This window comes from Rhipicephalus microplus, unplaced genomic scaffold, assembly GCF_043290135.1.
Source record: "Rhipicephalus microplus isolate Deutch F79 unplaced genomic scaffold, USDA_Rmic scaffold_72, whole genome shotgun sequence".
In the NCBI taxonomy this organism is placed as follows: domain Eukaryota; kingdom Metazoa; phylum Arthropoda; class Arachnida; order Ixodida; family Ixodidae; genus Rhipicephalus; species Rhipicephalus microplus.
In genome coordinates, this window is record NW_027464645.1 from 310,782 (window position 1) to 332,374 (window position 21,593).

General features: G+C 44.7%; 1 long non-coding RNA gene across 2 annotated transcripts in view; it reads right to left on the reverse strand.

Annotated features, from left to right (window-relative positions):
- The window catches only part of LOC119173465 (uncharacterized), a 92,429-nt gene extending 71,153 nt beyond the window's left edge, over nucleotides 1-21,276 (reverse strand). For both annotated transcript variants that reach the window (XR_012889385.1, XR_005110103.2), the window contains exons 1-2: nucleotides 21,099-21,276; nucleotides 1,498-1,563 (exon numbers count right to left, since the gene is read on the reverse strand). This is a non-coding gene — a long non-coding RNA (uncharacterized LOC119173465). The remainder of the gene's footprint in view (nucleotides 1-1,497; nucleotides 1,564-21,098) is intronic.
- Between the last annotated feature and the right edge of the window lie 317 nt (nucleotides 21,277-21,593).

Sequence of the window (21,593 nt, forward strand, 5' to 3'; positions counted from 1 at the left end):
AAACAGTCAGAACACGGTGAACTATAATAGCCCGTGGGGACCAACGACGAAGCCATTGTCCAACTCTGGTGATTTTGTCGCAGCTGTTTAGGTTTCGTGTTCTAGCGACGAGAGCTCTTGATAAGCGGCGCTACGTGGCTAAGCAGGTTGCCATGGGGGGCGGAATCAATAACTTCTCTTGAACTTAAAATTAGTTTAGAAGTTGATGAAGCCGATCTATTGAGATATCGTAAAGTAAATAGTTTTTTTACAATCTGCTGTCAATCAATCAATCAATCAATCAATCAATCAGTCAGTCAATCAACAGGTAATGTTCATGCCAAAGTTCGGGGTTGGAAAGAAATTTTAAACCCCAAACTTTCACCGATGCTTATCTTGTAGAACTGCACATTTCTCGTACTAACAGCGTATCGTTAAATGCAGTTCTTATTAGCAAACTAAAATGCAACCAAAGTGAATTTCACGAAATTAGCATCATGTTTATGAAGCACAAAATGGAGGCGAAAAAGGTGACTTCGTATTTAAGGAGAACGAACGTATACGTGTAAGGAAAAGCAACCACCAGGGCTCATCTGTTACGACATGGATGACTCTGCAAAACTGAATAAGGTGTTTACACGTGTACTCCAGAAACTCATGCGCTTGTATTTTATTCAGCAAAACTGAAAACAAGAAGAGCTAAGAGCATTTTATTGCTCCAGTCGTGCGCATATGTTCTTTTCCGGTTGTGTCCCTGGCGCTAAGTCTACTGTTGACACTGAACGAGCATCACTTTACGCTTCATCGGAGTCCTCTGGACCGTGAACATCACGTGAGATCGATGAAATATGGTCAGACAGATTTTCCAAGGTGATTGTTTTCATACGCATATATTAGCACGACTGAAAATTCCAGCACTCTACATTTTGCAGTGTGGTACATTCTTCTACACCGTGCTGCAGCTTGCCTAACCTTCTTGGAATGTCTGGTAAATCTAATCTTTATTGACGTGTGCATACTTGAACCGCGTGCTGTCGACTGCTTTCTTTTCTTTGATTCGTATCTCTATCACACGGCCTCATTTGCATTCCTGTTTGGCGCCCCGTTTTTCCTTCGAAATACACGTCAATATGAGATTTCAGGTTCTTGCTACCTCTGCGCAGAATGGTAATACTGATGGCACTTTGTTATAGATTGTTTCAGAGCCCGTTCTTTCTCCGCTCTTGCAGCTCATTACGCTTAAATGCGGTATAGGCGTCCAGCCGCTATATGGGCACTCGCGTTCCGATAACGCTTATGCGCGTGGAGGCACACTGAGCTCGCCAAGATTGATGCCTCGTTGCCAGACTGTCCTTCAGATTCTATGGCATCGCGTATCTTTCGCGTCCAAGTAGGGCCAATTTGTTTTTTTTTTTTATCTTATGATGACCGATGTTTTTTAACCAGAGTGCCAAGCCCTTCCCTTCCACCCGTAGTGAAACTAGGAGCGTAGAGTATGGTTACTGCACGTGCACTCACGTTCACATTCTTCCGTCATGCTAATAAAGACGGCCTCTTGTTGGTCGCTATTTGTCCGTGATGCACCTGTTAAAAAAACATAAAAGGAATGAGTGGTGACAAAGGTGTGTGTAAGCGATTGCAGTTAGAGAGAGAGAGATAACTTGCGTTCCGCAATATATGATGTTTACACGTCAGAAAATATCGAGAGCCTGGTGTTCGGAGCAGATACGGCGAGCCCTTTAAATACGCGGCTGGACAGATTCTGCCACGAAGAAATATGTCGCGTTTCAGACGTACACATACACAAGTGAGGGAGACGGAAGCAATGCAAGGAGGAGAAGGGTAGAGGAAGAGGCCCTGTTAACTGCGTTACGATCGCAATCCCTGTTAACGGTGCCTGTACAATATCTGTCAGGGTGTCAGGGTGGCTCAACGAGTGTGGAAAGGCCAATCAATAACAGATACTACGGAGACAAACGGCGAGAATATGGATTACACGCAACAAGAAAACCCGCTGCGCTTCTGTCTCCCAGTCTCCATTCACTCGAATAGTTGATCAGAGGAGGAGGAATGCTAGAGCCTCATCTACGTAGACGTAGGTGCACATTAGAAAACTCCAGGTGGCTGAGATTTCTGGAGCCCACTACTATACGGCGTCCCTCGTAATCCTATCGTAGTTTTCTAACTATTACTGTTAAAAAACCTCTAACAACTACAGTTGCAGAAGTAAACCAACTCGCACTGCGATGCAGTGTGAGTTAGTTCACTATCACAACAGTTGCACAATTTTCCACATCTTTTAACCGCGAGTCTGTTTACAAATCGTTTTTTTTTTGTTAGTCAACCCATAAAACTGTCATCATCAGCGGGTATGTACCATCAAAATTGGATGAATACCACTACACACCGCTGGTGTGCATTAAATATGAAGAATGCAACATGCGGTTAGCCCAACAAATAGCTGTGCAAGGACGACGGTGAGCCGAAGACCCCGAACAGGTACAACGAGGTAATATATTGCAACTGCGGCTCTGAGAAGGCCCCAAAGCGATGGAGGGCCTACGCCAACGACGACGCACCTATGGGGGGTGCTAACGCTTGGTTTCAGCCCGAGTTTCGGTATCTAGAGTTTGTACATGCGTGTCACATCTGTCTGTGATGTATGTGATGCAACTCGAACCTCTCTGGCCGATTTAGCCTGTAGTGTGCGACGATTTCGTGTTGTGTGCGCGTATCTTCACTCCTTTGTTCGGTAACTTGGGAGGTTGCAGGGATCCACCGGTAGAATCCCGGGAGGCCCTGCTCTGCAGCCCAGTCCGCAACGTCAAGCGCGGCATAATCAGTCAAGCCCTTGCTGCTGCCGTGTCCCAAGGGATTCCGGCCGACAGCTAGGGGTGACGGGCCACGCCCGAAGTAATTGACTGACTTTTGATAACTTTTCTCCCGAACCTCTCTGCGCCGAGAATCTACTAAGAAACAACCCAGCATGAACTAGCTAAGGCCTATTAACAACTAAAAAGCCACCTGATTAGTCTTCACAATCACCTCGTTTTCACTGTTTCAAGTTATGCGGTGAAAGATTCGCCACTTTTTGCTTCGTATTTTGCCGCACAACCCTGTGCAACTAAAAAACAACAACGATTTGCATTGTGCTTTACAATAGCGATGTGTAAGACTGAAGTGAGAACAACCGACGCTGCGCAGTGGAAAAGGCGCTCTTTTGTTTTTTACCAAATTTAGCTTGATATATCATGTTATAGTTTCGTTTTCTTCAGACACACATAGTTGGCACTAGACGTTTAGAGATAGTCCACCGCGGTGCTGTATCGGTCGGGGCCCTCGTCCACTCACACGAAGTTTGCGGGTTAGATCCTGGTGGCGGCCATCGCTTTTGGATGGAGACGAAATGGTACCCTCCCGTGTTCCGTGCGATCGATGTAAGTGCACGTCAAAGATCACCAGGTGGTCGAAATTGCCGGGGCCCTCCACTACGGCGTCCGTCAAAATCATATTATGGTTTCGAAACGTAAACCTCCCTGATTATTATTACATGTTTATAGCCCCCTTAAAATGAAAAAAAAGAAGAAACATTTGAATTTTAAAGCAATTTGTGACTTTATTCGGTCGAAGAGCGCAGTAAATGTCGTCAGTCCATTTTATAAGATGCCAGAAATCGAAGTTGAACGCTGACTGCCAAAGCAGCGGAAATATTTTTTTTTCCTCGTGCCACGTAAATTTAGAAAATCTCATTTGGACACGCCCGGCTTTCTCGAAAGGCTTATGGCACATTCAATATCTGCTGCACACCGACAGGACCACTCTACGGAATCAAATAAAGTCTCAGCGTGAAGCACAGAAAGCTCTCAATATACTGTAGTCAAAGTGGCCTGCTTGGAGTGGTGCAGGAGAGGTCGATTGACTTGTGCGAAGGCATGAGACGAGTTTGCTCATCAACCTTTCATCTCCTTGCATTATTCCCATATAGGCCTGCTCAGAGTTACCCTTCATGGGGGGTGGGGGGTGGGAAAGGGGGGGGGGCGAAGGTTTGTGGCAGCGCTCTCTCTTAATATGTCAATTACTCGGGTTAACATTGCACTGCCACTCCGCCCCCCTCCCTCCGACCCGCAGCGCGCCCTATCTATTGTCAATATAGAGAGCTGACTAACTTTACGCTCCCATACTAGGTGACTAAGGGGAGAACTCCCCTTTCTTCCCTAATAGAGAGCTCTGGGCACGCCTAGGCTGAGTAAACTATTCGGTCGCTGCACTCTCCTATACTCTAAGATGGTTTCGACATCACGGAGTACGCAAAAGACAGCAGCGTTCTCTAAAACGGCTGCAGTCATTACTTTAACCCAATGTTAACGTAGCATAACAACACTACCACCGATTTGAACATACGTGCGCCGAACGAGAAACCAAAAAGAAAGAAGCGACGCATCTTGGCCCATCGCGTGAAATCGATATATAGAAGTCCTACGGGGGCGATAGTGAACAGCGCAGTGCGAAATAGCTGATTCCGACTGCCCGCTTGAAATAGAGTTTAATCCGGGCAAAGCGAACGCGTGGACGATTGGTAGAAAAGAAAAGCCGATTACCTAGAGCGTGTATTTAAACTTAAATAATTACACGAGCGCGAAGTTCCACCATCAAGCAGACAGAGTACATGGAACTTTCGCGCCATTGCTAATTCCGTCAAGACCGAGCCATGATTATGCGCCTTTAGGAATTCACTGTGCAATGAGGACTAACAAACTTTTGTGATTGGGAATGATTGTTAGGCACTGGCGAAATTTCACCACCTAAAGTCAATGCACGCTTTCCTCTCCAAATCAGTGCTAATGGATAGTGTTCAACAGTGAAAGCAGTCGCTAAATTATTTAACTTTTCAGACTTGTTTGTGTGAAGCTGCTTGCACCGCTGAGAGTTTGCAAAGGTCATTGTTAAGTGTATTTACAAAACTAGCTAAGTCCTGAACAAAATAAAAAAATAAACTGAAATTGAGGCGAGCCTGATGAAGCGCTTTGCAACTAATACCATAAACACATGCATGCCTTGTAAAATGTTCGAGCATAATTAATAAGAGCTTGCCATGTTTCTTTTGCTGCAGCCTTCTCGTTTAAAGATAATCGCTTTTGTGACACGGCGTTGAAAATCCTGTACACTGCGCTCTGGCCCATACTTAAGGTATGCCTGCCTTTTACGAACAGCTTCAAAAAAAAAAAAAGAAAAAGGACGAAAGGAAAGAACAATCGATTCTGTCAACACTCTTGTCACTCGCAGGAGCAAACTTCCTTGTCAATATATAATTTTGTGTTATTTATGCTTTCGGTTTGTAGTCTTTTTTTGTTTAGTTTATAAGATAAGTACCCTTCCGTGAATTTTTCAGAGCGTTTCACCACGGCCTGAACCAAATCAGCCGGGGCCGCGGCAATGCAAGATTGCCGCCACCCACGCAGAGATTCCGCATCGGATGCAATTCTTTCACACTTTCTACTTGTCAAGTCCCTAAAATTTTTGCCGAGTGTACTGTTTTGTTTTGTTCTATCTGTTTTTCTGCGGCGAGGTTGAGGTTCATATTACCTGAGCTACTCCTTATCAATAAGCTCTGCAGCGAAAAAAATAATGCACTCATTTAATCTGTACTCATTGTAATCTATGCCAATGTGCAAGCTTTTCACTAATTAAGGCGAAAGCCTTAGACGACTTCTCAAACGCAAAACTTGATCGGTGGCGGCGTCCCCACGAGTGATGGCTGTATTACTATGTATATGAATGACTAAATGACGTCACCATGACGTCATTAATTCATTAGAAATAGTCACGACAAAACTTCGGCAGTCATCACCGCGTTACTGCGAGATCACAACGTGACGTCACATGACGACGTTATCGCATGGCACCGTTGCTTGGTCAATGGTAAGCCGATCACGGAAGCAACGCGCAAACATGCAGATGGTCGGAAGAAAGCTCGTAATGCCACCGATCCCGGAGGCTGTGCAAGTACACCTTAGACAGAGCATGCTTTCGGAGAGGAAAGAGAGTCAATACATCAACCGAGAACAAAAAAAAAAAGTAGTTGTAAAAGATTGTTTTTGTTGCATTTTATGTAATTTTTATTTTTAACGCTTATCGTACATGTTTTCCGGCCCTTACTTAAACTTAGAGGGTTTTTCACCAGACAAAGATTTACAGACTGTTTCCATTCATAAACAACAGAAACCACATCAACAGACGACGTAGTGGTCATTCCAGACGTCCCCGCAACTGGCAGCGTGCCAGCGGTGAGCCGCATCGTACAATGTTGCCTGCCTGCTCGCCAAGCACAAAGGTCTTCGCGAGTCAAGATACTGAGTAAACAAGCACTGCTCGGAAAGAACGCTAAAGCTTCGCGGAAAACGCTGAGGCCCGTTGCCGCGATCATGGGGGAATACTTACTCAATATAAATAAATCGCAGCGCACATAGTTCCCTCGGGAGTGCTTCGCGTAGGGACGTGACTTCGCGCCTCATTTATTAGACTGCCCCCAATGACAGTCTATTCGTTCGAAACGCTCCCTGGAGAACAAAGGCACTCTTGCGGGGTTCTCCAAACCTCTCTGTTCGTTCTGGCCTGAAACTGTTTTTTCCTAAAGCATTTGAATGTCGCGCAATTAGCGTGCGCGACATGGAACATAACCATGGCTGTGGATTTATTTCGGTTGGTTGGCACGTCTTATAAACAGCGAAATCTTATTACAGCGGGACGCAACACCATAGAAAAAAAAACAGCTTGGGCACATTGTAGAATAATTCACTTTCCTATGCGTCGAGTCCACGCCACGTTATAATGTACATATTTCGTCTCAAATGCTAGTCACTAATCAGCTCTTCAATAAAATTGTTGCTATTAAAATAATTTCAACCGTTTGTTATATTGTTGTATCATCGCTGATCCTGTAACATGTTACAAATATAGCTTCTTTTATTTTATGTTTCTTCTTAGTGATACCCTTGTCGGTGAATTAGTTGTTAAAGGGGCCACGACACCCAGTTTCCGATCTTAGTCTTCGTTATGTCGATTAATCTTTGCGAATCCACAGATAACCTGGCGAAATGTTAGTGCATTCGGTTGAGCACTTAACTTATAAATGAATATTTTTATAAAGACGTGAGCGACCCTAGAGTCGCGTAACACTGGTGGACGCGCGAGTCGTGACGCAACGAGCAGCTAGCTGTGCGAGCGTCTGCATTCCTGTGAATGATACTGAACCGTGGTCAGCTGCGCATGAAATTGAGACACTTGAGCTCGTTTCATTTTGGCGCTGAAATCGAATTATTTGCAGCGGCTGGAACTGTGGTAGAAGACGATGGCTGCTCTCCCTGCTGCACGTGACGTCACACGGACCATGACAAAATGGCGGTCGGTCGCCGGAGGTAGGCGGGATTCACAGCCAGCAAATTCTAGGGCATGTTCCGCAGTGCTAAAATTTTGTAATAATCTATCTTCTATTTGTAATGTATATCATTAGGGCGTAAATGTATTGATAAATATTTGTCTTTAATGTGGCTCTCATCCTAGAATATCCTATGAGATTATCAAAATAAATAAATAAATAAATAAATAAATATAAATTCGGCAGATCTGACGTACCATGTCAATCCATGTTATGCGAAGCATGCGGATGGAATGTGACTGTGGTGAATTTTTTTGTTTACTGAGCGACTCATCACGAAATGACGCAATAATGAAGTACCATTGTGGTACGCACACACATATGTTGAACAGTCGCATTTTTTGTACATAACAAGATCTTTACATACGCGTAATGACGCCAACAGCACCATTAATACAAACACCAGAAGCGCGCTCAGCTGATGTGTCACCCTTTTGCTTGTTCTCGCCAGTGCAGTCAAACATCAGTGGACGGCACTTAAGCGTACGATTGACATTAACCCGACGTGACGCTTGGATCGTAGGAGCACATGTACAGTGCTTATAAAATAAGCTAGCATGCACAACGCGCTGCCTTTGAAATCAGCTATCGGGGCTTTCCCCATGTATATTTTGTTAGTTATCACATCTCAGTGACGTAGATACCGAAACGCCACTCTTACGCAGGAGACTTTGACCCTTCGTTATGTAAACAGAGCCATACCTTGCACAACGACCTACAGGAATTTCAAAATAGGCGCGGGTCACTCGCAAAATCACTTTTGTTACGCGATGCTGTTTTGCTAATTTCACTTTGGTAACCATCATTCTTCACCGAGCTACGGAAGCGTATAGGGGGTGGCGCGTATTAAATAATGAATGTATTCTGCAATCCCTGACGGAAGGTGACATTTTAACGCAGTAACGCAAAAAAAGGTGCAGTTTCTTCATTGAACTAAGCCAGGAACATTGCGCAATCAGAAAGCGGCAAATATATTTTCTCAGGGCGTTTTAATTATAGACCTAGTAGAAGATTCTGTGCCTCTGCAAAAAGTTATAGTCGTTCCATATGCGAGATCAAGTATATTTTGTCGAGGCGTTTTATTTAGAGACATAATCGAAGGCCCTATGCTCGTAGTTTGCTTTTAAATCTGCGAGGCTTTTGCGCAGCGCAATATGCAAATAAGTGTGCTCGATATTAGAAGAGGATAAAAGAGAAATGACACGCTCGCTTAATAACGTACGTCATCACTAGAGTGAAATTTGTTTAATCAAAATTCGAGCGAGTTATGCGTCCGATCGGCATAAACTCGACATGTGGGTGCTTGGAGCCTTGAGACACACGTCGGTAATAAGGTAAGCCATGAGGAACGAATTATTTGTTATCGGGTTACTGCGCAATGTTCAAAGGAAGCGGGTATAACGAGCTGGGAGATTCAAGGCGCACAAAAGAGAGCGACGGGACAAGTGTGGAATCGAAGCTGAATAAACCAGCTGATAGAAATTGAATATTGGCGTTTTTGTGTTTAAACTCAAGAGGAAAGACGTGAATTGAAACTTAGAACAAACAATCAATAAAGGAACACGAGAGAGTAAAAAAATAAGTATTCGTATGCCAGCTGTCACTTTATGACCCCCATGGCGTTTAGAAGATCTGGGATATTCTTCGAGGTATGTTTTCGTATAAACCCCGCGTTCGAATACCATGAGGAAGATAACTACTTTAAACTTGGCAGGCGTGTCGTACTACGGCAAGAGTTCCGTGAACAAGTGCGAAGAATAGAGTCCCGAGAACCCGACATGCGTATGCAGATCTTAAAGTCATGTTGTTCAGAAGCTGATGGGCTTTTCTCAGGTGCTGCGCCAGCATCGGCGACTTGCGAGATATCTAAGAATTCTTGAAAAAGAAGGAGTGCTAGAACGAATACAGCTTTTTATGGTCGGGTGCTGCTCTAGAAGTCTGCGTTACTGCTTAAAGGGGGATGGACGCAAGCTCGCACCAATGGACACGAACTCCAAAATGACGTCATGAACCGGATTACTATTTCTGGCTGCCGCGCTTCGGCCATCAGGGCGGGGCCTCTCGAGACACGATAACTTGTGCGCTACTATATGCCTTCTTCTTTGCTTGCTTAAGTTCACAGCCACTGTCGATCTTTGTGCGTGCTTGAAAGTGCGAAACACTTCAGGGGGCCGGACTGTCGTAAAAATAAAAGAAGCGGGGGAGAAATAGAAAGAGAGAAAAACAAACAAAAAAGAGGAAGTAAAATAGAAACAACAACAAAGAGAAACAAATAGACGGAGAGGAAGGAATAAATAAAAATAAAGAGAGAAAAATGCACAAAAAGAAAACCAAAAAAAAAACATAAAACTGTCGAAAAAGAAGGAATTCTCCGCAGCTCCGCACACCTTTGGGGCTTGGCAGCACAACTGCGAAGCTCCCAATTTTTTTGTGTTTGTTTTCACTGAAAGTGTTCCACAAGGCACAACAGAAGTAGATGTACGCAACAGAGTACCTTGCCACACTTTGACTCTGTACAAACCATCACACAAACGTCAACGCCGAACTTTCGTTTCAAGTGTCTTAACAGCTATCGCCCCGAAACCTCGGCACGTGCGAGTCATAATGACTGAACAGGTCACATTCCTCGAGCGTATTTATGGCGCAATGCTGCGCGGAACTTCCGAAGGCGCCGTAAATAAGGAGAAAGCTGTCAAAGGGGGGAGGAGGGGGATGTCGGAGTTAGCGTCGTGCACAATGCGTTCCCAAGAATTCGTCGCCGCATTCACGATGCAAAGCTGCAATAATATGCGCATATGCGAGCGGGGCAAGCAGACTCGCTATTCTATGCGCAGGGGAGCAATTTTTCAGTGTTCCCCGAATATATTTTAATATTTTTTTTCTTAAAGATATGTCGTCAAGTTCGACGCGGTCACTTTGATGCTCGCATACATTATCTCAGGATTTTGAAGGGTTGGTCGAGTCTCTACAAGCATGGTATTGAAGTGCGTAGTTTATGACGACAATAAAAAGCATATAGAAAAAAGTACCGCACTCAGCAGTAGAAATTGAACAGGGATATCACGACGTACAACAATGACGCCACGAAGGCATGGAAAAGATTCACCACACGTGGTTATTACAGTGCCACAGTGATGTTTTTAACTTGACATGCGGGTAATAATCTATAATTACGCCAATAAAATGTTCCTCGATAATTTACTAGCTTGCATTACAAATACACCATATATAGTGAACGCTTTCAGCGCTCTTGCGATATATTTGTAGCATGGAGAAGCGGGAACCTTATCTGCATTCTGGAACGAGAAAGACTTGACTGTGAGAATCGTCGCGTTCTTCATGGGTTGCTAAGCTATGTGGATAACTGATGCCCATATGAAAAAGCAGGAAGCACAGCGCTTCCGGCTATGTGACGGCTTACCCAGGACAGGGGCAACGTTATGTCAATATTAGATCTGCCCGGAGCCGACTCCCGTTTCCATGCAATATTGGAGAATGATGTATTTATGCAGCGTGGGTATTATGCAGGTCCCGTGAAGTATCTGTGTTCTGATCGTATGCATGTGGGAGAGAGAAAGAGATGTACTCGGGCTGTACTGGATGTACTCGTGCTGATAATTTGTGGCATCGATAAGGGCTGTATCGCTCGGTAATATCAAGCGACTATACCTCCGTGTAACATTAACAGATAATGGCAAGTTCAAACTAATCAGTTTTAACTGAGCCAACGATCTGCGTAACACATTCTACCTGTACCCCAGGAAAATAATATATAAGTATTCTCTGGCCTCAATTCCTTCTCCCATTACAGCCTTCAAAAAACTCTTTTCCGAAGAGAGTGGATTACCAGAACTCATTGTCAGCAAATGATTTTGAGAGAAGGTTTAGCGGGGATACAAAAACTTTTTTTTTTTGATGGAGTGTAGTATGTCTATACTGCCTGCGTTTGCAGCTCGATCGCGACTGATTTCCGTACAGCGTTTGATGCATGCGTTCGTATCCCCTATATGGCTGATTGTGTACCATGTATAGCACTGCACCGTTCATCTATTGTAAATATGTTTCCACTTCTGTGTGTGCCTGTAATAGGCCTGCAGTATTTCTAAATAGCCCAATAATAAAAAATTAATGCCCGCATTATTGTCCAGTTAATCGGAGCACATAATGAGACTTTTTAACGAACGGAACCTCGTTACTTTCTCCATAGGGTCATTCTATAAAATCGTTAATGCGTATCACCAGATGTGCCAGTTTCTTAACAGCCAACCCATTACTCGATCACGGGCGGTGCTTTAAAATGATCCGAGCGCGAACGGTGGCGTAGGTGTTTCACCGTAATCGATGCGCCTCCACGTCCGAGGCACGCTGTGCATTATTAAGTTTGTAACCAGATTTTATTTACTATATACGCGTACCTTTAGGTGTGAAGCACTTTTGGGGTATCGACTTGTGGACGTCTAATGTCGACAAGCCAATACCCCATGGCGTGTCATTTAGGCTGTGTTCCAATTCTTAGACAGTACGTAGACAGTCTACGCAGACTGCTTAGAAGACAGCACCGAGCCCATGCTGTCCCAGAATTGGAACACTTCTGGATGGCTTTTACGCGACGATGCACCACCTCGCGTCGAGAATAAAAAGCTAAAATAAACAAACGTAACAGTTGTATTTTCTGGTTTATTTCGTTTTGAAATCAAAAACAAATAAACGTTACTCACATTGAGCGTCTGGGAAAGCGTCTGTTTGTGTGCAGACGACCATTCCTGCGAGATTTGATCTATCTGAGCGATTCGCTGAGCCGCCGTCTTGTTTAGACAGCAAAGTAGCCTGCATCGTATTTGTCTACGATGCGGTCTTCTCGGAGCTGTCTTCTTTGACGGCTACGTGGGAATTAGAATGTGAGTTAAGATGGCGGCCGTCCATTTAGCTGTCTATTTAGCCGTCTAGGGTGAGTATTGGAACACAGCCTTAGTCACGGTTAATCATAAACGAGTACGCGCTAAAAAAAAAAAGGGTGAATCCCACTAGTCGCCACCGTTGTGCTAAACATGAAGAAGTCGAAAGTTAGTACAACACCTAGCCAAATACGGCAGTTAGGCGGAAACACGTACGTGCACATGCCGCAGGGAACTGAAACCGGGCACGTTATGACCTTAGGTTAAGCTTAGGGCAAGCTGCATTCCAACGCTGTTTACCGACGACGTTAACGGAACGGTATGACCCTTCCACACATGTCCGGTTCGAGGCTTCGCACAACTATTGCCTAAACAAAGAAATTATTCTCAAAACACTGTACGCTTCAACCTTTCCTCAGGTATCATGTCGGTGGAGCTGAAACACTCTTGTCGACATGCTTCAGCCCCTCCGCAGTTTGTTTCAACATTTTTAAAAGAAATGTACTTTACTTAGTGTGTAGGGAACGTTTCAAAAGAAAGACAGATAGGACAGAGCGCACTCCTATTTGTCTTTTTTCTGAAACGTTCCCCGTGCACTAAGAAAGTATATTTCTTTCAAAAACGCAATACCCCAGTACTAGCCTAAGTAGCGACTCCATTGCAGTATATTTTAACAACAAGCGTGTTGTAATAATTTGGTTCGTAAATCATCGAAGTAGACTCTAAAGGTGGAATGCCAGTTACACATTTGGGAAGAAGACGCCCGTTGGGGCTAACGGCATCGAAACTGGCGCTGCATGAAATGTAGCTATACGTGCACCTGGTTGAAGCGAATTTTTCGTAAATGCTAAGGTGCTGTGATTCACCCGCTGCGTGCTTTGGCTGAATGTGGCGTGAATTTTGAAAGTGAGCTTCGTTACTTCACTGTATTGCAGTGGCAATAATAAATATATATATTTGGCTACAAATTTGCAAAGTTTTTTCAGGGTAGGCGCAGGTGGCATTGGAGCTCAATATTAGTTTTAAATTTAGCTTATTGTCTCTTTCCAGTTTTTTTTGTCGTGTACTTTTTATTGAGATACGCTGTTTGCAGGTCATTGGAATTTCGTCCAACCGTAGCCAACAACAGCTTTGAATTTATTGATATGTGGGGTTTAAACGTCCCATAACCACCATATGATTACGAGAGACACCGTAGTGCAGGAGGACTCCAGAAATATCTATCAAATTCTTTGAAGAAGCGGAAACAAAAAACGGAGCGTAGAACAAAATATGGATTTGTTTTTTTTACATATTTCGATGCATGATAATTGCCGCTTTGGAATTTTTTTCTTATACTGAAAAAGTACAGATGCATTTACGCTCTGAATGCAGTTCCAGTTTGGTTAATGGCACCAATTAACACTTATCATTTTTGTTCACTAACGCCCTATACTTTTTTTTCGTCAGAACAAAGTACGAGAACCTCCAAAAATATTGTTTTGAGAAAACTTCAGAGATGACGTATACGGGTATACACCCACACGTTTCGTCGTGTCAAAGGAAAAGATCAAGAATATTTTTCGAAACCGCGAGTGCCTGAGTGCGATAAATTTTCTGGGGGATGAAGCAATTCTCTGGCAAGTGATTGCGAAATCTCAAGATCAAATTTTCCGACCAAAGAACACTCACCCCATCTTAGGCGTGACGTTTATGGATTTTTTCCCCTTTGTTTGCACAGGAAGTTTACGTCCGTTCAAGCATATTTTTTTTTCTACTGAAATACTTAGTTTGCAGCCGTGATGGTTGTCAATAAGGTGCGAACGTGTCGGCCAATAGACATTCCACCGATTGCGAGGCTCATTGCGTGGTGGACCCTTTTACATAATTCGCAAGTGCGATTCCCTGTTCTGCATATTTTGCCCGACTTATGGCGGCACTCGTCATGCTTCAAGTGGAGACGCGGTCCTAGTTGCTTGGGATTGCTGGGGCAATCTGCTGGGGCAATTCTGCAATTGCTGTCCTAGCAATTGCTGGGGCAATCGCTAGGACGCGGTCCTAGTTGCTGGGGTTGCCGGGGCAACGTGCTGGGGCTTGCTTATTACGAGTGTTTATATCGAGAGAGCCGACTTTATATTTACAGTGTCATTGCATAAGCAAACCGCGCTCCATGAAGTTGTTTGCAGTAAGTCACTATAGCCGCCATTAGTTGTTAACTGCAAGTTTTACAATTTTTATTGTTGTACTATGCTAGTTGGCCTATTGTTGTACTAAACATAATTTTGTCCACAGACGCTATCTGCCCGAATGTAGCCATGTACAATATTTGTGTTAAAAAAAGAAAAAAAAAGCAAAGAGGCAGCTTCCCCTAGTGATGACAAGCCTGAGGGAAGCTATCAGCTATATTGTTTATCATCAGTGTTTTTTTTTTCCTTTCTGTCCTCCTCTCCTTGTTCTCATGTCCAGATTTTCTGTTTTTATTTTTTGCTCTCTTTATTTCTATTTTTTTTATTTCTTCTCTTCCTTTCTCTTTCTATTTCTCGCTTGCTTCCACTTTTTTTCTTTTATTTTTAAATATCGTACGGCGTTACGCCAACCGAAGACGGTACACGAACGCCCGGACCCAAAAAGCGCTCCGCACTATACGAAATCAATGCTTGCACTTGGTGGCACAAGCCTTGGCACATCGAAGCACGGGCCCGTCGGCGTTCATACACCCCCGGTCGACCGACGCGTCTACCTTCGAGATGCGCCTCTGCCTCTTCGGGGTTACGCACTTTCTTAGGACGTCCCACCCCTCTTTAGGCCTGCTAGCATTCTTTGCTAGTGTGCTTGGATAGTCGAGGGGTTAAGACGCTCGCCTTTGGATAGAGGTGTACGCGGGTTCACATTCCATCTCGTGAAATATTTTATTTCGACAAATTTTTTTTCTCTTTCTACCTTTGTTCTCTGTTTCCTTGATGTTATCTCCCTTTGTTTCTGCATTTCTTCCCCTCTCTTTTTCATTTTTTTGTTCCACACTTTACTCTCTCTTCCTTTTCGTCCCCTTCCCACCATCGCATCTCTCCACCTCAAACTACTAACTCCCGTTTCCAACTCCCTTACTACCATACGCTGTGCAAGGCGATGCTATGCTCTGCGGTCGGCAGTGGCACTTGCCCGAATTCTGTGGCACGTATTTGTTCATTATGGGGAAGCTTGGCGACAAGGTCGACATTACGGCCAGCTTTTAGCAGCATCTTTGTTGAAATAGAGAAGCGACCAAGTTCGAATGTTCAGAACTAAATCAACAAGTGAAGAAGGAAAGCTCGGCAGACGAAACGAGCCGAGAAGCAAGTCGGATTAAGCCACGCTCTATGAAAAGCCCGAATGGATTCAGCGAGGCTGCTCTGTATGCGGGACATCGTCGCAGTGGTTGTGCAGACGGGATTTGTCGCCTTAACGTAGAGCAGCGGTGAAACATAAAGACAGAGCGCGGCTCTTGCGGTTCATTCCAGAGAAGCGGAAAAAAGGTCCGGAAGCGGAGCATTCGGCGACTTGTCGGCAATGTATGCCCCACCTTTTTAAAATCCCTCTCTAAATTCTTGGCTCTCGTCAAAGTCTCCACCATGTTTGGTTAAAAAGGTACCAGAATTTCACTTATTTCGCTTAAGTATTAAGTATCATTATTTTACAATTCATTTTTGCTCAGTTTCTAACGCGCAATCACGCAATCACCTTATTAATAGAATTTTAATGACCAGCTGTTTTTCTTCATTTCGTTGTGCAGAATGTTAGCGCAGATCTAAATCGTTTTTGTCAAATTTTTCTACTCATACAACACTCTTTTCAGACTTCATGTCAATCTGCACTCCCCATTTTTTTTTTGGTTTCCTTTGTGGCATTCTGAGCGAGTATAAACAATAGTATGATGAATCAAGAGAATTCACACAGTGTCACAATCCTTACTTAAGCGATGTTTTGCGCGAAACCGATCATCATAGTTCACTTCGTGTACCAACGCTTAACCGTACGTCACGATACGTGCATTTTTGTAATACATCTTCGGTAGCTGTGAATTACTGCCTCGTCTTTTCGTGCGCTAATGCTGGCCCTTGTTAAAGCGAGCCTTCATCAAAGACAGCATGATTGCCGCATAGAGTTTCGCACGAGAAGACAGTCTGGTTCTCTTGTGATAGTCTATGGGAGCCGCAACGCATGGCTCAGCCAGTATGCGAATGATTGATAGTACGTGGATTAACCTAAGCATCGTCCTTCGGGCCCTTGTGTTGCGCCATCTATAGTTCCGGCCACTTTGTCGCAGCACGAAGTCCATTCACGAAGCTCAACCGAATTTCAGCCGTCGCGATTCGCCGACTTGGCACGTTTAAGCTCGCCATGTCAAATCCGGTCGCGAGGTTCGCAACGAACTGCTATTTTATGCAAAAAAACAAAAAAACAAAAGCCAAATCACGGCAATAAATGAAACTAAAGTTCGATCAAAGCAGGAAGCGTGAAGAGCAGGCAAAGCGTCTACTACCCTTCGTTCTCATGGCGGCCGAAGGATCGCATGAGCTGCAGCTTCCCGTAGTAAATATTGCAGGAACATTATAAAATACATATTATGGACATTTCTTTAGCGAATACAAAAAATACATCAAACTACAAAACTTGACATCGACAGCCTGTTCTCTGCTTTAAATAAGCAACAAAAAATAGTTCCGATGTGAATACTTGCCATGATCGTGCTTGAGAAATGCCCGAGGATGTGCTGCCCGCTAACATATACAAATGGCCCAGGAAAGAAATACTTTATCCGTTACACCGGAGCGTAGGATAAAGTAATTGTAATTGATAGGACTTCACGTACATGCAAAGGCTGCTCCAGGGGAGTGTGAAGAGAAGAGGCGAGATAAAATGGTTGCTCAATTACTACGAAGATACAGAAGAGCAGAGGTCAGAAGAAGAAACGCAAGAACACACACCCGCGTTAAAAGTTAATCAGTGGCAGCACCTCTGAATTCTCATTATAGCAGTGACACGCACAGGTTTAGACTCCTTTAACAAGGTTCCAGGATTAGGAACTATGTTTACTTACATATACTGAGCAGCTGGTGGACGTAAAAGCAAGTAATATTCTATATATTGCCGTAGACATATTCTGTGTCCGGACTTTAAATTAGAGTCAGATAGCTATCATTCAGAACTTAATTTTTGCAGCTGTGCTTGGCAACGCAACCCTGTGTGATCACAACACTTAAAAGAGCTTGAATACTAAGCTTACTTTCAGCGATGGTCTCCGGTTGAGTGTATAACGAAAAACTACGGCCATACTTTATCTTTAAAGCAGGCCTTTCATAAACTGAAGAGGCGCACGTGGGTGAGCATAAGACATTTTCTATGAGTGAAACAGCCCGATGCAAAAGCTTCCGGCAGTGCCGTAAATTTTGAATGCACTACCCAGGAAGCGCTCCATAGACACTACGCTCGTTACATACCAAACGCTTCACACGGTTGATCTTGTGACATTTCTTAAATCAGATACGTTTTTCGCTTTACGACATGATGAACAGAGCAGGGCAGGTGCTGTGAGAGCGTATATGTATACACACGAAGTTGAAATTAACGTATGTAGTCGCCCAAATCCTTAACCATCGTGCGCTAACAGCAATCCTTTCTGCACATGTTCCCCTCCCCGTATGACTGAAGTAAGTTCCACAAAGGGGGAGAGCAATTGCATGTCCATATACACATACCCACAAAATGGTTCAGATCTACATTCCATCACGCGTGCTGACACACAAAAAACCGCCACATTACACTTCGAAACTTTTTACTACACCTGTCTCGAAGTGTCTTGTAATTGCAACCTGCACATATAAGAGGGATAATGACGAAGAAAGCGTTGCTACTTATACATGGTGTCCCACAAAACTTGAGCCAAGAATTTTTGAGTGAAAGACACTTAAGAGGCGAATTGAACCAAACGCATAGTACTCGCACTAGCCTGTAGTTAGTCAAGCTATTTTTTTATTTCTCCCTATACTAATTAATTATTAATTACCTATTTTAATTATGGGCTGGAAACCCAACATATGAACACAGAGATGTACAGCACTTTCAGAAACCACCGTATCAATTGTCTCCTGTAATATACGTCTCACGCTGTTATTTTTTCCCACGTTGTAAAGAAAGCCCGCAAAATGTGAAAAGTGTGACGGACCGCGAGCGCACTGCTATAGTGCTGATATAGGCTTTCTTTACAACGCTGCAAAAATAACAGCGCTAGACGTATTGTACAGGAAACAATTTAGTCGGTGGTTTCTGAAAGTGATCTACTTCTCAGTGTGAATATTTTGGGTTTCTAGCCCATAATTAAAAATATATAATTAAGAGTTATTAATTATTTAGTATGGGGAGAAATGAAAAATAGCCTGAGTACCTCCAGGCTAGAGCGAGTAATACGTGTTTGGTTCAATTCGCTGCTGAAGTGCCTTTCATTTTCAAATGCTTGGCTCAATATATGTGGGACACCCTTATATAGGTTACGTACAAACAAGCAGAAGCTGCTCTACCTGGTGTCTAACGAGTTGTGTGTCGTGAACTTTTGCAGTCGCTACCGATGAACGCGAACGGGTTAAGCCATCCCGGCATCATAACGACGCCGAGACATGTCACGGACCGCTTCACTCGGCCGAGGATTGACGAAAGTGTTCGAAGCTGGGCAAGAAGCTGTCAAGCCGTGAAAGCGACAAACGCGTGCTGCGGTACAGACGTTCAAGCTACCGGGCAGCCGTTTCGACCCCATACCACTTGAGGCTCGCTCAACACCGGCGACTATCAACGGTCACGTGACTACGTCGCAAACCGACTAGTCGCAATCGTTCGCGAATGGCCGCTTTGGTCGCAACGCGACCCGCTTTTGCTGCATCGCTCACGGCTCGATTTCTCAGCCGGGTGACTGCACTCGGCAAACTCTGAACCAATCACAAATGATTGATTCATGGGTTTCAACGTCCGAAAACCACCATATGATTGTGAGAGACTGCGTAGTGGAGGGCTCCAGAAATCGCGACCACCTGGGGTTCTTTACCGTGCACCCAAATCTGAGCACACGGGCCTACAGCATTTTCGCCTCCATCTAAAATGCAACCGGGATGTGATCCCACGACCAGCGGGTCAGCAGCCGAGTATCTTAGCCACTATAGACCACCGCGACGGGGCTCTGAACCAATCACGTGCGCAGGAAGAGGACGTAGGTATACTTTATGGGGCAGTGGCAATGCGAGCTGTATACGGGCACGCGTGAATTCTCCTTGGCTACGTATAGGTCGCCGGCAGGTGTGAAGATCTGTCATTTTTTGACCACCTGTCGGAAACAGTCGTGGGACCGGTATACTTGTGGCAGGTGTGATTGAGCCTTTAGACTAAGTGGGTCCTCCCCGTCTTACCGAGTTTTCAAGTACACTGTCCTCCTATGTGAAAGGGAACATGCGATCGCGTGGCTTGCGCTATTCGGTGGCTACGTTACAGCACCATCAACCGGGAGCTGAAGAAAGCAAGGCCACTTTTGGCGTCATCGCCCACAGGTCGAACAGAGCGGGAGCGCAATCTAGCAGCACTTGTCCACTGACCATGATTTGCTATATTGTTTGCGAATAGATGATGCCAAAAGCGGGCGTGCTTTTTTTTTCTTAGTTGACTGATGGTGCTGTAGGCAGCCGCTGCAAGGCGCAGGCCACGCGCTCGCGTGTTCCCTTTCACAAATGATGACAGTGTATAGATCCTCATGAGCGTGTAGCGGTACTCAAGGCACCGCGAAGCAGTTTGTTTGCAAGGCATATTGGAAGAATAATTTTTCCACTTATGCGTCGCTGTATGGTTGCATTCTACGCGCAACAACTGACCGAGGCCGGATTCCACCTTTTTCCTCTACACGAAGGGCGCACATGCGCAACTTCTCATAGCGGCAAAGTCGCGAAACTGCTCTTGATCTCGGAGGCTTTCACTCTGGCTTTCCTACCAAAATGGACAAGGCTGCACATGAAAACGAAAAGGGCACATTCCTAAAGCACGCCTTTTTTTATGAACGAGCTCCACTGTTCGGCACGTGCTTCGGTAGTACCACGTGCACCTAACAAAGCGATGGGATCAACCGTAAGTTCGAGCTCTTCCACCGAAAGCCTACCTGTTTTCCTCATCATTTTTCTCTCATATGGGCGAACATACCTTAAAGACGCTACCCTAAAACGCGCTACATCCTAGACCCGCCTACGGTTTCAGATTGACAATTAGGCCTATACAAAGCCGGTGCAGTTGATCTTCCAGCTATAACGTTACACCGTAGGAAACAACCCGGCCCGACAGACGGAATGGTATACATTGCCACTGTTGCACAATGATACTAGGATAACTGAGAACATAACGCACAGCAATCGTGTCACTGTCAGAAAGTGCTCTTCTTTCAACGGGCACGCTTCTACGGAGATTAAAAAAATAAACGCCCGAGCACTTACACCGACGATCTGGATAAAGTAACGTTAACACAGATGCTTACGCTCGGCTGCTGAACCGAAAGTCGTAGATTCGATCTAGGCCACGGCGGTCGCATTTTGGTGGAGGCGAAATGGTGGAGACTCTTGCACTGTGCGATGTAAATGCACGGTAAAGAACACCGGATGGTCTACGGCGTCTTTCATAATCACTACAGCGTCTCTCACTACGGCGTCTCTTATAATCACTACAGCGTCTCTCACTACGGCGTCTCTCATAATCACACCATGGTTTTGGCACGGTAAACTTTAGCTATTAATAAATTAACAGGTACTTACGCTTGAGTGCTGCAGGCCTTGAGCGGATTGCTGTAGCGGCCGTATTTGTCGCCTTGATGCGTACAATCGCACGGATAGTGAAAAAAAGAAAGGGAACCGGGCGACAAACGGCCTCACCTTCTCATAAGAATGGCCGAAGTAAAGCCGCACCGTAAAAAGATCGGCACAAGTGGCTGAAGACAGGCAACACGAGATTGCGACACGTGGCGCTGTTTTTTCCTGAGCACGCTGGTGTCGAGAGTGCCAAGGCTATTCCATTTTTCAAAGCAGGGGTGGCCGGCTGAAAGGGCTAGAACAAACGGGTTTTCGGGGCAACGGCGATAAAGATACGGTTGCACGCCGCTTCAGCGCAAAAAAAAAAAAAAGATGTGCTTAGTCACATCCACCGATAAGCAACGAAGAAGCGTTTTTTTTTATATATATGGCCTTTCGGACGGGCCAACAACAAGACGGACTGCTTTCCGCCGACCACCCCTGCTTTAGAAAATGGAATGT